Here is a 14,899-nt window from a genome sequence, read left to right as displayed (position 1 = left end):
ACCAACTAGGAACCTCAGGTGCAATAAACTTTTGTTTATTTCTTTTTTGCATTATGATGTCATAATAAGATCACTTTTTTCCCTATCCAGAAGCGTCTTGTCTTTTGTCGCAACGAGTGTTTGATATTCTACCAACATCAGTGAAATTGCATTCAATTAATTTTGGCTATGGCCATACCAGTCTGAAAATGTCTGATCTCGTCAAATCTCAGAAGCTATCCAGACTTGGGCCTGGTTAGTACTTGTATGGGGGACCAACTAGGAACCTCAGGTGCCATAAGCTTTTGTTTATTTCTTTTTTGCATTATGATGTCATCATCAGATCACTTTTTTCCCTATATAGAAGCGTCTTGTCTTTTGTCGCAACCAGTGTTTGATATTTGACCAACATCAGTGAAATTGCGTTCAATTAATTTTGCCTATGGCCATACCAGTCTGAAAATGCCAGATCTCAGAAGCCATCCAGACTCGGGCCTGGTTAGTACTTGTATGGGAGACCAACTAGGAACCTCAGGTGCCATAAGCTTTTGTTTATTTCTTTTTTGCATTATGATGTCATAATCAGATCACTTTTTTCCCTATCCAGAAGCGTCTTGTCTTTTGTCGCAACCAGTGTTTGATATTCTACCAACATCAGTGAAATTGCATTCGGTTAATTTTGCATATGGCCATACCTGTCTGAAAATGCCTGATCTTGTCAGATCTCAGAAGCCATCCCGACTCGGGCCTGGTTAGTAATTGTATGGGAGAACAACAAGGAACCTCAGGTGCCATAAGCTTTTGTTTATTTATTTTTTGCATTATGATGTCATAATCAGATCACTTTTTTCCCTATCCAGAAGCGTCTTGTCTTTTGTCGCAACCAGTGTTTGATATTCTACCAACATCTGTGAAATTGCATTCAATTAATTTTGCCTATGGCCATACCAGTCTGAAAATGCCTGATCTCGTCAGATCTCAGAAGGCATCCAGACTTGGGCCTGCTTAGTACTTGTATGGGAGAACAACTAGGAACCTCAGGTGCCATAAGCTTTTGTTTATTTTTTTTTGTATTATGATGTTATAATCAGATCACTTTTTTTCCCTATCCAGAAGAGTCTTGTCTTTTGTCGCAACCAGTGTTTGATATTCTACCAACATCAGTAAAATCGCATTCGATTAGTTATACCTATGGCCATACCAGTCTGAAAATGCCAGATCTCAGAAGCCATCCAGACTCGAGCCTGGTTAGTACTTGCATTGGAGACCAACTAGGAACCTCAGATGCCATAAGCTTTTGTATATTTCTTTTTTGCATTATGATGTCATAATCAGATCACGTTTTTCTCTATCCAGAAGCGTCTTGTCTTTTGTCGCAACCAGTGTTTGGTATTCTACCAACATCAGTAAAATTGCATTCGATTAATTTTGCCTATGGCCATACCAATCTGAAAATGTCAGATCTCAGAAGCCATCCAGACTCGGGCAGGGTTATTACTTGTATGGGAGACCAACTAGGAACCTCAATTGCAATAAGTTTTTGATTATTTCTTTTTTGAATTATGATGTCATATCCAGATCACTTTTTTCCCTATCCAGAAGCGTCTTGTCTTTTGTCGCAACCAGTGTTTGATATTCTACCAAAATCAGTGAAATTGCATTTGATTTATTCTGCCTATGGCCATACCAGTCTGAAAATGCCTGATCTCATCAGATTTCTGAAGCCATCCGGAATCGGGCCTGGTTAGTACTTTTCTGGGAGACCAACTAGGAACCTCAGGTGCAATAAACTTTTGTTTATTTCTTTTTTGCATTATGATGTCATAACCAGATCACTATTTTCCGTATCCAGAAGCGTCTTGTCTTTTGTCGCAACCAGTGTTTGATATTCTACCAAAATTAGTGAAATTGCATTCGATTAATTATGCCTATGCGTATACCAATCTGAAAATGCCTGATCTCATCAGATCTCAGAAGCCATCCAGACTCGGGCCTGGTTAGTACTTGTATGGGAGACCAAATTGGAACCTCAGGTGCCATAAGCTTTTGTTTATTTCTTTTTTGCATTATGACGTCATAATCACATCACTTTTTTCCCTATCCAGAAGCGTCTTGTCTTTTGTCGCAACCAGTGTTTGATATTCTACCAACATCAGTGAAATTGCATTTGATTAATTTTGCCTATGGCCATACCAGTCTGAAAATGCCAGATCTCAGAAGCCATCCAGACTCGGGCCTGGTTAGTATTTGTATGGGAGACCAACTAGGAACCTCAGGTGCCATAAGCTTTTGTTTATTTATTTTTTTTGTATTATGATGTTATAATCAGATCACTTTTTTTCTCTATTCAGAAGCTTCCTGTCTTTTGTCGCAACCAGTGTTTGATATTCTACCAACATCAGTAAAACTGAATTTGATTAGTTTTGCCTATGGCCATACCAGTCTGAAAATGCCAGATCTCAGAAACCATCCAGACTCGAGCCTGGTTAGTACTTGCATGGGAGACCAACTAGGAACCTCAGATGCAATAAGCTTTTGTTTATTTCTTTTTTGCATTATGATGTCATGATCAGATCACTTTTTTCTTTATCCAGAAGCGTCTTGTCTTTTGTCGCAACCAGTGTTTGGTATTCTACCAACATCAGTAACATTGCATTCGATTAATTTTGCCTATGGCCATACCAGTCTGAAAATGTCAGATCTCAGAAGCCTTCTAGACTCGGGCAGGGTTGGTACTTGTATGGGAGACTAACTAGGAACCTCAATTGCCATAAGCTTTTGATTATTTCTTTTTTGCATTATGATGTCATAATCAGATCACTTTTTTCCCTAGCCAGAAGCGTCTTGTCTTTTGTCGCAACCACTGTTTGATATTCTACCAACATCAGTGAAATTGCATTCGATTAATTTTGCCTATGGCCATACCATTCTGAAAATGCATGATCTCAAAAGTCCTCCAGACTCGGGCCTGGTTTGTACTTGTATGGGAGACCAACTAGGAACCTCAGGTGCCATAAGCTTTCGTTTATTTCTTTTTTGCATTATGATGTCATAACCAGATCACTTTTTTCACTATCAAGAGGCGTCTTGTCTTTTGTCGCAACCAGTGTTTGATATTCTACCAACATCAATGAAATTGCATTTGAGTCGCTTTTCCTATGGCCATACCAGTCTGAAAATGCCTGATCTCCTCAGATCTCAGAAACCATCCAGACTCGGGCCTGGTTAGTACTTGTATGGGAGACCAACTAGGAACCTCAATTGCCATAAGTTTTTGATTATTTCTTTTTTGCATTATGATGTCATCTCCAGATCACTTTTTTCCCTATCCAGAAGCGTCTTGTCTTTTGTCGCAACCAGTGTTTGATATTCTACCAACATCAGTGAAATTGCATTCAATTAATTTTGCCTATGGCCATACCAGTCTGAAAATGCCTGATCTCGTCAGATCTCAGAAGGCATCCAGACTTGGGCCTGCTTAGTACTTGTATGGGAGACCAACTAGGAACCTCAGGTGCCATATGCTTTTGTTTATTTCTTTTTTGCATTATGATGTCTTAATCAGATCACTTTTTTCCCTATCCAGAAGCGTCTTGTCTTTTGTCGCAACCAGTGTTTGATATTCTACCAACATCAGTGAAATTGCATTCGATTAATTATGCCTATGCGTATACCAATCTGAAAATGCCTGATCTCATCAGATCTCAGAAGCCATCCAGACTCGGGCCTGGTTAGTACTTGTATGGGAGACCAAATTGGAACCTCAGGTGACATAAGCTTTTGTTTATTTCTTTTTTGCATTATGACGTCATAATCACATCACTTTTTTCCCTATCCAGAAGCGTCTTGTCTTTTGTCGCAACCAGTGTTTGATATTCTACCAACATCAGTGAAATTGCATTTGATTAATTTTGCCTATGGCCATACCAGTCTGAAAATGCCAGATCTCAGAAACCATCCAGACTCGAGCCTGGTTAGTACTTGCATGGGAGACCAACTAGGAACCTCAGATGCAATAAGCTTTTGTTTATTTCTTTTTTGCATTATGATGTCATGATCAGATCACTTTTTTCTTTATCCAGAAGCGTCTTGTCTTTTGTCGCAACCAGTGTTTGGTATTCTACCAACATCAGTAACATTGCATTCGATTAATTTTGCCTATGGCCATACCAGTCTGAAAATGTCAGATCTCAGAAGCCTTCTAGACTCGGGCAGGGTTGGTACTTGTATGGGAGACTAACTAGGAACCTCAATTGCCATAAGCTTTTGATTATTTCTTTTTTGCATTATGATGTCATAATCAGATCACTTTTTTCCCTAGCCAGAAGCGTCTTGTCTTTTGTCGCAACCACTGTTTGATATTCTACCAACATCAGTGAAATTGCATTCGATTAATTTTGCCTATGGCCATACCATTCTGAAAATGCATGATCTCAAAAGTCCTCCAGACTCGGGCCTGGTTTGTACTTGTATGGGAGACCAACTAGGAACCTCAGGTGCCATAAGCTTTCGTTTATTTCTTTTTTGCATTATGATGTCATAACCAGATCACTTTTTTCACTATCAAGAGGCGTCTTGTCTTTTGTCGCAACCAGTGTTTGATATTCTACCAACATCAATGAAATTGCATTTGAGTCGCTTTTCCTATGGCCATACCAGTCTGAAAATGCCTGATCTCCTCAGATCTCAGAAACCATCCAGACTCGGGCCTGGTTAGTACTTGTATGGGAGACCAACTAGGAACCTCAATTGCCATAAGTTTTTGATTATTTCTTTTTTGCATTATGATGTCATCTCCAGATCACTTTTTTCCCTATCCAGAAGCGTCTTGTCTTTTGTCGCAACCAGTGTTTGATATTCTACAAACATCAGTGAAATTGCATTCGGTATTTTTTGTAAATGGCCATACCAGTCTGAAAATGCCTGATCTCGTCAGATCTCAGAAGCCATCCAGATTTGGCCCTGGTTAGTAATTGTATGGGAGACCAACTAGTAACCTCAGGTGCCATAAGCTTTTGTTTATTTCTTTTTTGCATTATGATGTCATAATCACATCACTTTTTTCCCTATCCAGAAGCGTCTTGTCTTTTGTCGCAACCAGTGTTTGATATTCTACCAACATCAGTGAAATTGCATTCAATTAATTTTGCCTATGGCCATACCAGTCTGAAAATGCCTGATCTCGTCAGATCTCAGAAGCCATCCAGATTTGGCCCTGGTTAGTAATTGTATGGGAGACCAACTAGTAACCTCAGGTGCCATAAGCTTTTGTTTATTTCTTTTTTGCATTATGATGTCATAATCACATCACTTTTTTCCCTATCCAGAAGCGTCTTGTCTTTTGTCGCAACCAGTGTTTGATATTCTACCAACATCAGTGAAATTGCATTCAATTAATTTTGCCTATGGCCATACCAGTCTGAAAATGCCTGATCTCGTCAGATCTCAGAAGGCATCCAGACTTGGGCCTGCTTAGTACTTGTATGGGAGACCAACTAGGAACCTCAGGTGCCATATGCTTTTGTTTATTTCTTTTTTGCATTATGATGTCTTAATCAGATCACTTTTTTCCCTATCCAGAAGCGTCTTGTCTTTTGTCGCAACCAGTGTTTGATATTCTACCAACATCAGTGAAATTGCATTCGATTAATTTTGCCTATGGCCATACCATTCTGAAAATGCCTGATCTCATCAGATCTCAAAAGTCCTCCAGACTCGGGCCTGGTTAGTACTTGTATGGGAGATCAACTAGGAACCTCAGGTGCCATAAGCTTTTGTTTATTTCTTTTTTGCATTATGATGTCATAACCAGATCACTTTTTTCACTATCAAGAGGCGTCTTGTCTTTTGTCGCAACCAGTGTTTGATATTCTACCAACATCAGTGAAATTGCATTTGAGTCGCTTTGCCTATGGCCATACCAGTCTGAAAATGCCTGATCTCCTCAGATTTCAGAAACCATCCAGACTCGGGCCTGGTTAGTACTTGTATGGGAGACCAAATAGGAACCTCAATTGCAATAAGTTTTTGATTATTTCTTTTTTGAATTATGATGTCATATCCAGATCACTTTTTTCCCTATCCAGAAGCGTCTTGTCTTTTGTCGCAACCAGTGTTTGATATTCTACCAAAATCAGTGAAATTGCATTCAATTAATTCTGCCTATGGCCATACCAGTCTGAAAATGCCTGATATCATCAGATCTCAGAAGCCATCCAGACTCGGGCCTGGTTAGTACTTGTCTGCGAGACCAACTTGGAACCTCAGGTGCCATAAGCTTTTGTTTAATTCTTTTTTGCATTATGACGTCATAATCACATCACTTTTTTCCCTATCCAGAAGCGTCTTGTCTTTTGTCGCAACCAGTGTTTGATATTCTACCAACATCAGTGAATTTGCATTCGATTAGTTTTGCCTATGGCCATACCAGTCTAAAAATGCTTGATCTCGTCAGATCTCAGAAGTCATCCAGACTTGGGCCTGGTTAGTACTTGTATGGGAGACCAACTAGGAACCTCAGGTGCCAGAAGCTTTTGTTTATTTTTTTTTTGTATTATGATGTTATAATCAGATCACTTTTTTTCCCTATCCAGAAGCGTCTTGTCTTTTGTCGCAACCAGTGTTTGATATTCTACCAACATCAGTAAAATTGCATTAGATGAGTTTTGCCTATGGCCATACCAGTCTGAAAATGCCTGATCTCATCAGATCTCAGAAGCCATCCAGACTCGGGGCTGGTTAGTACTTGTCTGGGAGACCAACTTGGAACCTCAGGTGCCATAAGCTTTTGTTTATTTATTTTTTGTATTATGATGTTATAATCAGATCACTTTTTTTTCCCTATCCAGGAGCGTCTTGTCTTTTGTCGCAACCAGTGTTTGATATTCTACCAAAATCAGGAAAATTGCATTCGATTAGTTTTGCCTGTGGCCATACCAGTTGGAAAATGCCTGATCTTGTCAGATCTCTGAAGCCATCCGGAATCGGGCCTGGTTAGTACTTGTCTGGGAGACCAACTAGGAACCTCAGGTGCAATAAACTTTTGTTTATTTCTTTTTTGCATTATGATGTCATAACCAGATCACTATTTTCCCTATCCAGAAGCGTCTTGTCTTTTGTCGCAACCAGTGTTTGATATTCTACCAAAATCAGTGAAATTGCATTCGATTAACTCTGCCTATGGCCATACCAGTCTGAAAATGCCAGATCTCAGAAGCCATCCAGACTCGGGCTTGGTTAGTGCTTTTATGGGAGACCAACTAGGAACCTCAGGTGCCATAAGCTTTTGTTTATTTCATTTTTGCATTATGATGTCATAATCAGATCACTTTTTTCCCTATCCAGAAGCGTCTTGTCTTTTGTCGCAACCAGTGTTTGATATTCTACCAACATCAGTGAAATTGCATTGAATTAATTTTGACTATGGCCATACCAGTCTAAAAATGCCTGTTCTCGTCAGATCTCAGAAGCCATTCAGACTCGGGCCTGGTTAGTACTTGTATGGGAGACCAACTAGGAACCTCAGGTGCCATATGCTTTTGTTTATTTCTTTTTTGCATTATGATGTCATAACCAGATCACTTTTTTCCCTATCCAGAAGCGTCTTGTCTTTTGTCACAACCAGTGTTTGATATTCTACCAACATCAGTGAAATTAAATTTGATGAATTTTGCCTATGGCCATACCAGTCTGAAAATGCCTGATCTCATCAGATCTCAGAAGCCATCCAGACTCGGGCCTGGTTAGTACTTGTATGGGAGACCAACTAGCAACCTCAGGTGCCATAAACTTTTGTTTATTTCTTTTTTGCATTATGATGTCATAACCAGATCACTTTTTTCCCTATCCAGAAGTGTCTTGTCTTTTGTTGCATCCAGTGTTTGATATTCTACCAACATCATTGAAATTGCATTTGATTCACTTTCCCTATGGCCATACCAGTCTGAAAATGCCTGATCTCGTCAGATCTCTGAAGCCCTCCAGACTCGGGCCTGGTTAGTACTTGTATGGGAGACCATCTAGGAACCTCAGGTGCAATAAACTTTTGTTTATTTCTTTTTTGCATTATGATGTCATAACCAGATCACTTTTTTCCCTATCCAGAAGCGTCTTGTCTTTTGTCGCAACCAGTGTTTGATTTTCTACCAACATCAGTGAAATTGCATTCGGTGAATTTTGCCTATGACCATACCAGTCTGCAAATGCCTGATCTCATCAGATCTCAGAAGCCATCCAGACTCGGGCCTGGTTAGTACTTGTATGGGAGACCAACTAGGAACCTCAGGTGCCATATGCTTTTGTTTATTTCTTTTTTGCATTATGATGTCATTATCTGATCACTTTTTTCCCTATCCAGAAGTGTCTTGTCTTTTGTCGCAACCAGTGTTTGATATTCTACCAACATCAGAGAAATTGCATTCGATTAATTTTGCCTATGGCCATATTAGTCTGAAAATGCCTGATCTCGTCATATCTCAGAAGCACTGCTACAGATTATGCTAGACAAATATTAGACATTCTGGATTGTGCAAATAGAAAGAAAACCCCCTTATTGTTGTTAGCTTTTGACGCTGAGAAGGCCTTTGACAAGGTCAGTTGGGAGTTTTTGAGTAAGGTTCTACTAAAATTCAGAATTCAGGGCTGGATGCATCGGACAATTATGTCTCTTTATTCTTGCCCTTCTGCAAGAACAATTGGACCCAATATTTGTGCAGATTGGTTCAATCTACATAATGGTTCCAGACAAGGTTGCCCACAGTCTTCAATTCTGTATACTATCTCGATGGAACTTTTAGCCATACAAATAAGACACAATGATGATATAAAAGGCTTTCCGACAAAGCAAAGAGATCTAAAATTAAATTTGTATGCCGATGACCTGCTGGTGACCCTAACTAACCCTGTCAACTCTCTGGACAATTTAATGAAGGAGATCGGGCCTTACAACAATATTTCTAACTATAAAATAAATATAAATAAATCAATTTTGATGGATATTAATCTAAGTAAAAGAAATAGGGATCTGATTAAAAATCAATATGAGTTTGCATGGGCAAAGGATTCACTTCCATATTTGGGTATAAATCTTACACGAAATGTATTAGATACTATGCAGTTTAATTGTTGTAATTATCTTAAAACAATGAACATATCATAAAAAAATGGAAACAAGTGGAATTTACTTGGTGGGGTAGAATGAATCTTATTAATGCATATATCCTACCCAAATGGTCGTATTTATTTTGTATGCTTCCGCTAAACCTGCCTAAACCATGGTTACATATGATCCAATGCTCCTTCACAAATTTATTTGGAAAGGGAAAAGACCAAGGATCAATAAAAAAACAGTAAGCACAGAAAGTTAGAGCTGGAGAACTAAGCTTCCTTATCATTGACAGGACACTCTAAGCCAACCTATTATACATATTATATATAGATCCCAATTGGATACTGTTATGTAGAAGACCTCAATTTAGATACATTGGTACAAAAACACATCTTACAAGTGGACCAATTAATTATAGTAGATCAAATTAAACTCTTTCCTCAAATAGTACTGGACTTACAAGTGTCTAGTAAAGAGCTATTTACATACATTAGAATAAAAAACTTCATAAATCAAAACATTAGCAATAATACAGAAGGGGTTAAGAATATTTGTTCACTGTTTACAAATGAGCTAGTAGACCAGGTGGTTTCAAAAGCTAGGAGGGCTCTCAGAATGATTTAAAAGACTTTTTCTCAAAGCTTAATCTTCCAAAATTAAACCCTGATAAATTACTAAATTTAAATAAACCTTTTGAAGCAGAGGAAATAAAGAAAACAATTGCCAAGCTTAGAGCTTTTACATTAATTCCTCCAGATTCATCCCAAAACCTTTTTCTTAACCACACAACCAAGCAACTCTTCTTCACTCCATTATGACGACCATCACGATACTCACACAAAATGCAAGAGGTCTTAACACTCCTGAAAAAAGAACATTGGCCCTCACTGATTTTCACAGGCACAGGGCTCAGATAGTATTTACTCAAGAAACACACTTCCGAAAAAACGCGGCACCAATATTTAAAAACAGAGAATACCCTAAGGGTTTCTTCAGTCATTTCTCAGACGCAAAAGCCAGAGGAGTAGCCATACTCATAGGACGACATTTACCCTTCACATTTCAAGACCAACTAGTAGACGACACGGGTAGGTTTATATTTGTGAAGGGTACTCTATACAACATACAAGTTACGTTAGCCAATATTTACCTACCGAATAAGAAACAACCCCAGACCCTAAAAAGGATTATACGCAAACTCTCTATCTTCCAGGAGGGGATTTTGATATTTGGGGGAGATTTACATTTTTCTATAGATAGCTCTCTAGATACTACTGCTCCTATTCAAAACTACCTTACACAAACACGCTCACAAATGAAAAACGCCTTATATGACGCCCAACTGTATGACACCTGGAGAACCATGCACCCCACAAAGAAAGACTACTCGTTTTACTCTCCCCCTACAGGGACGTATTCTAGAATAGACTCCATACTCCTCCAACATAGATTCTTATATTTGATAAAATACGCTCTATATGGACCGATTACTTGGTCGGATCACGCCCCTTTAATTTTGACATTGTCGATCCCGAACCTCCCTAGCCCGGCAACTCAATGGAAACTCAATGATTTAATTTTAAATAACCCTGACACGGTTGCACAAATAAGGGAAATAGCTACCAATTACTTTATAGAAAACACACGATCGGACACAACACCAATCATGACCTGGGAAGCACATAAGGCAGTCCTTAGGGGAGAATTTATTCGTAAAGCAGCGTCCCTAAAACGTAAGAGGGAACAAAAGATCTCTCAACTCACGAAAGATATTAAAGCTCTTGAAGAAGATGACCATCAGGGCACCTCCCCCCTAGAGAGATATAAACAAATCTTAGCCAAAAGGACTGAGTTAACGACTTTACTTTCCTTACATGCCAAACGCAAATTATCCCTCACTAAGAACTTATATTATACCCAGGGAGGCAAAGCTGGAAAATTGTTAGCACAATCCCTACAAAAAGAAAGACAATCCTCCTTCATCTCAGAAATCAAATCAAAAAAGGGCACGCTCACATGCCACATGCCAGACATCATTAAAGCATTCCACAAATTTTACACACACCTGTATAACCTGAGTGATTCACACCCAAACGCAGATGACATTATCGGATTTCTAAAACCTAGGATCAAACGTACTCTCCCCCCCATTGACACATCCTTTCTAGACGAACCCATCACGATAGATGAATTCATACAAACTGTAAAGTCTATCCCCCAAGGTAAGAGCCCAGGCCCAGGCGGTTACACTGGGAAATACTACAAGGTTATGGCCCAAACATTAGCCCAACACTTCGTGAATGCCTTTAACACATCCAAACTCTCTTCCACCATCCCAAAATCGGCACTAGAAGCCACCATAACGCTGATTCCCAAACCTGGCAAAGACCCCACACTATGTGGGAGCTATAGACCTATATCACTTATAAACACGGACTTAAAAATCCTTACGAAAATTATGGCCAATAGACTCAAGCCTTTTCTGCCGGGCCTTATCCATCAAGACCAGGCAGGCTTTGTCCCGAATAGAGAGGCAAAAAACAATACTACGAAAATTCTAAATCTCATCCATTGGGCACAGAACCATAAACCCACAGTGCCCTCCTTGCCATAGATGCCGAAAAGGCATTTGACAGAGTCAGTTGGGCCCTGCTGTCACACACAATACAGCAGCTCGGATTCGGCCCGAGGTGGCGGGACTGGCTGAGCGCCATATATTCTCTCCCGACAGCTCGGCTTCACTCCGGTGACAATAACAAATGGCACGAGACAGGGTTGTCCTCTCTCCGATCCTATTCATCCTAGTTCTAGAACCCTTCCTCCAGGGGATCAGGGACAATGAGAATATTCAAGGGTTTCAGATTAACCATCATGAATATAAAATTACTGCATACGCAGATGACCTTTTATTTACTATATCTAACCCTGCCTCAACGCTGGCTGCCATTATATCAGAAATGGAGACATATAGCAAGGTCAGTAATACCTGAGATTGCTAATAGTCCTGTCAAGGAAGTCCCTCCTTCTGGCTGTACCTATGCCTCTAATGGGACTCTAGTCCGGAAGGAGAACTTGCAAGCATTTGAAAAGGCCCTAATAGCTATGTCCTCCAATCCTGCTGGCAAAACCAGAAACAAGAAGTCTAAAAAGTGACCTCCTGGGCCGTACTTGTTATTTCCTTGTTTTTTCTCGCCTGGAGGCGGCTTTGAGGAGGGGGTAATGTCAGGATTCGAACCTGGGTACATGGCAGTTCTGGTGCTTTGTGTTACCTCTGAGCCATCTCTCTGCTTTACTCTTTCCTGTATCTAGCCCTGTCTAGTATCTAGCACTGGAAGCTGGACATCGTTGGAACTACTCCTGCCACTCATGTTACACCTGTGCCTGATGTCTCATTAGCCAGGTATATAACACTGCCTCTCCCAGAAGGCAGTGTCAGTTCCTTGACTCTGGTGATCATTCTGCTGTTTCGTGTTCTCCAGTTTATTATTGACCTCTGGCTTGTTACTCCGAATATCCTGACTTCTGGCTTCCTCTGACCCTTGGCTTCCCACGACTATTCTCCTGGTTTATTTGTTCCTGTACCGCGATTTGGATTTACTTTGCACAGCCCCCGTGCACCGACTCACAGGTCAGGTGAATTCTTGCCTGACCACCTTGGCCTGTGTTTTCTTGCAAGGGTGAGCATACTTCTCTGCCTGCCGGACTCCCAACCCAGTTAAGACCCTGACAGAACTACTCCCCATCTACTCAACTAATACCTTAAACAAGTTATTACAAGACAAGTTTAGCTTCACTTGGGCACCCAATTCTATTAAATACTTAGGGGTTCATATCCCAAAGGACTTAAACTCCATCTACCATCTTAAATTCCCCCCATTAATTTCCTCCATCACCAATGATTTACAAAAATGGCACAAACCTCAATTTGGGTGGCAATGTAGAATCAACATAATCAAAATGAACCTTCTCCCCAGGCTGCTTTATCCTATACAGACACTCCCTGTCTCATTGCCAAATACATTTTTTAACACAATTAGATCCCTATTCACAAAATACATATGGGCCAACAACCCACCCCGCCTGGCGCGAGCGACTCTAATCAAAAGTTTAGAAAAAGGGGGACTGAACCTGCCTGACATAGATTTGTATCACACAGCGACTCATTTACACAGAATTTATGAATGGACAAGGGATGTCCCAAACCATCAATGGGCAGTACTTGAAAACTCCTTTTCGGAGACCCCACTGTCAGCATGCCTCTGGTTGCAAACGCACCCCCACAGTTGAGACTTCTTGGCACACATCCCACAATTTCACCAACCTTAAAGATTTGGCACAAATTACTTAATACAACCGACATTGCTCCTTCCCCTTCCCCATTATACCCGATTGCTCACAATCCTCTCCTCCTTCAGTAATGTATTTGCGCATTATCACAATGGCTCTTCACTACAATTGAAAGATATAATTCACGCAGGGAAATGAAAACATCTTGAATAACTCACGAGTCACACGACTCATACAGGGAACCAATTATTTCATTATCGTCAATTATCACACTTTGTTACATCTCGACAACTCACACTTAAAGCAGACAGACAACTAACAAAATTCGAACTATTGTGCTCTACTCATTCGATCTCAAAAAAGATTCTATCGACCATGTACACATTAATAAGGGAGTTACGGGACACAGAGTTACCAAACTACACCTCTAAATGGACAACTGAACTACAATTGGCTTTCCTCCCCCCATTAATGGCAAACTATCCTCTTGACTGCCAAAAATCCTCCACTTCCCTTGCAGTACGAGAAAGTAACTTTAAAAGGATATCTCGCTGGCACTACACACCAACCAAAATTCACAGCGCTTCACCAGACCTATGCTGGAGATGCGGTCAGGGATCGGCTCACCATGCCCACATCTGGTGGCAATGCCCTTTGATTGCCAAATTTTGGAACAGGATCCACAAAATCGTACAACACATTCTACAGACAAAGTTCCCCCTAGCTCCTGACAACTACATTTTTCTTTTACCACCACCTGGCTTGCAGAAACACGAAAAAGACCTATTCAATCACCTAGCTATGACCGCCTCCCAGTTGGTTCCCACACATTGGAAGCTACCAAAAGCTCCCTCCGTGAGGGAATGGATTCAGAGAGTAGAGAATACTACACTGATGGAAGAACTGACACACGCCAGACACGGTAATATGACTAAATTCACCAGAATTTGGAAACCTTGGGCAGAGTTTATCAACACCAACCAAACACTAAAACTCATAGATAACCATTTACACGCACAACTCAACTCGACAAATTCGAAACACACTACAGATACGACTACTCACAACCCAAACACACACAAAATCATTCAACCTCCTCGGAGTCATTCCGTACATCAAACTGATACCTCTTAAGTCTTTTTAAGTTTTATTATTCTATTCTTTAAATTAACACAAGCTGATATTAATAACCACGTAATTAGGCTATAGATTAAATTCCTTACAAGTAGACAAATTCACTAAGACAACATTTAGCGACTTTTATTACACCCCTATACTATACCAATCTACCAAGGAAAAAGATAGCCTTACAGACCCAATTCCAGACCGAAACCTGAACTTATCTTTACAATATGTAGAGGTATAAGTTGTTAATCTTAGTCTTCAAACGTCAGTATTGCAAATACGTACACCTCACGCACTTTATTCCAATGCTGTAATTTTTGTTTCAAGCTCAGCTTTCAAATCTATGTATAACTCCAATGTTAAGAAATTCTAACGCACTCCACAAGTCTTCGCATTGTAAAC

At 40.1% G+C, this 14,899-nt stretch overlaps 17 pseudogenes; all 17 read left to right on the top strand.

Annotated features, from left to right (window-relative positions):
- Positions 1-164: 164 nt before the first annotated feature.
- Positions 165-283, top strand: LOC134588216 (5S ribosomal RNA; annotated as a pseudogene).
- Positions 284-913: 630 nt separating this feature from the next.
- On the top strand, positions 914-1,032 carry LOC134588021 (5S ribosomal RNA; annotated as a pseudogene).
- An 873-nt stretch (positions 1,033-1,905) lies between these two features.
- On the top strand, positions 1,906-2,024 carry LOC134589255 (5S ribosomal RNA; annotated as a pseudogene).
- A 1,109-nt stretch (positions 2,025-3,133) lies between these two features.
- Positions 3,134-3,252, top strand: LOC134589178 (5S ribosomal RNA; annotated as a pseudogene).
- Positions 3,253-3,386: 134 nt separating this feature from the next.
- LOC134595480 (5S ribosomal RNA) lies at positions 3,387-3,505 on the top strand (annotated as a pseudogene).
- Positions 3,506-3,639: 134 nt separating this feature from the next.
- Positions 3,640-3,758, top strand: LOC134589203 (5S ribosomal RNA; annotated as a pseudogene).
- Positions 3,759-4,621: 863 nt separating this feature from the next.
- Positions 4,622-4,740, top strand: LOC134589176 (5S ribosomal RNA; annotated as a pseudogene).
- Positions 4,741-4,874: 134 nt separating this feature from the next.
- LOC134588929 (5S ribosomal RNA) lies at positions 4,875-4,993 on the top strand (annotated as a pseudogene).
- Positions 4,994-5,127: 134 nt separating this feature from the next.
- LOC134588119 (5S ribosomal RNA) lies at positions 5,128-5,246 on the top strand (annotated as a pseudogene).
- A 134-nt stretch (positions 5,247-5,380) lies between these two features.
- Positions 5,381-5,499, top strand: LOC134595478 (5S ribosomal RNA; annotated as a pseudogene).
- A 134-nt stretch (positions 5,500-5,633) lies between these two features.
- LOC134589090 (5S ribosomal RNA) lies at positions 5,634-5,752 on the top strand (annotated as a pseudogene).
- A 387-nt stretch (positions 5,753-6,139) lies between these two features.
- On the top strand, positions 6,140-6,258 carry LOC134589097 (5S ribosomal RNA; annotated as a pseudogene).
- Positions 6,259-6,392: 134 nt separating this feature from the next.
- On the top strand, positions 6,393-6,511 carry LOC134587968 (5S ribosomal RNA; annotated as a pseudogene).
- A 135-nt stretch (positions 6,512-6,646) lies between these two features.
- On the top strand, positions 6,647-6,765 carry LOC134587752 (5S ribosomal RNA; annotated as a pseudogene).
- Positions 6,766-7,397: 632 nt separating this feature from the next.
- LOC134588678 (5S ribosomal RNA) lies at positions 7,398-7,516 on the top strand (annotated as a pseudogene).
- A 134-nt stretch (positions 7,517-7,650) lies between these two features.
- Positions 7,651-7,769, top strand: LOC134587876 (5S ribosomal RNA; annotated as a pseudogene).
- Positions 7,770-8,156: 387 nt separating this feature from the next.
- LOC134596341 (5S ribosomal RNA) lies at positions 8,157-8,275 on the top strand (annotated as a pseudogene).
- The last annotated feature ends 6,624 nt before the right edge of the window (positions 8,276-14,899 follow it).

The sequence above is a fragment of the Pelobates fuscus genome, chromosome 2 (assembly GCF_036172605.1).
Source record: "Pelobates fuscus isolate aPelFus1 chromosome 2, aPelFus1.pri, whole genome shotgun sequence".
In the NCBI taxonomy this organism is placed as follows: Eukaryota; Metazoa; Chordata; class Amphibia; order Anura; family Pelobatidae; genus Pelobates; species Pelobates fuscus.
Note: the sequence above shows the minus strand (reverse complement) of the source record. Positions and strands in the feature narration are given on the sequence as shown.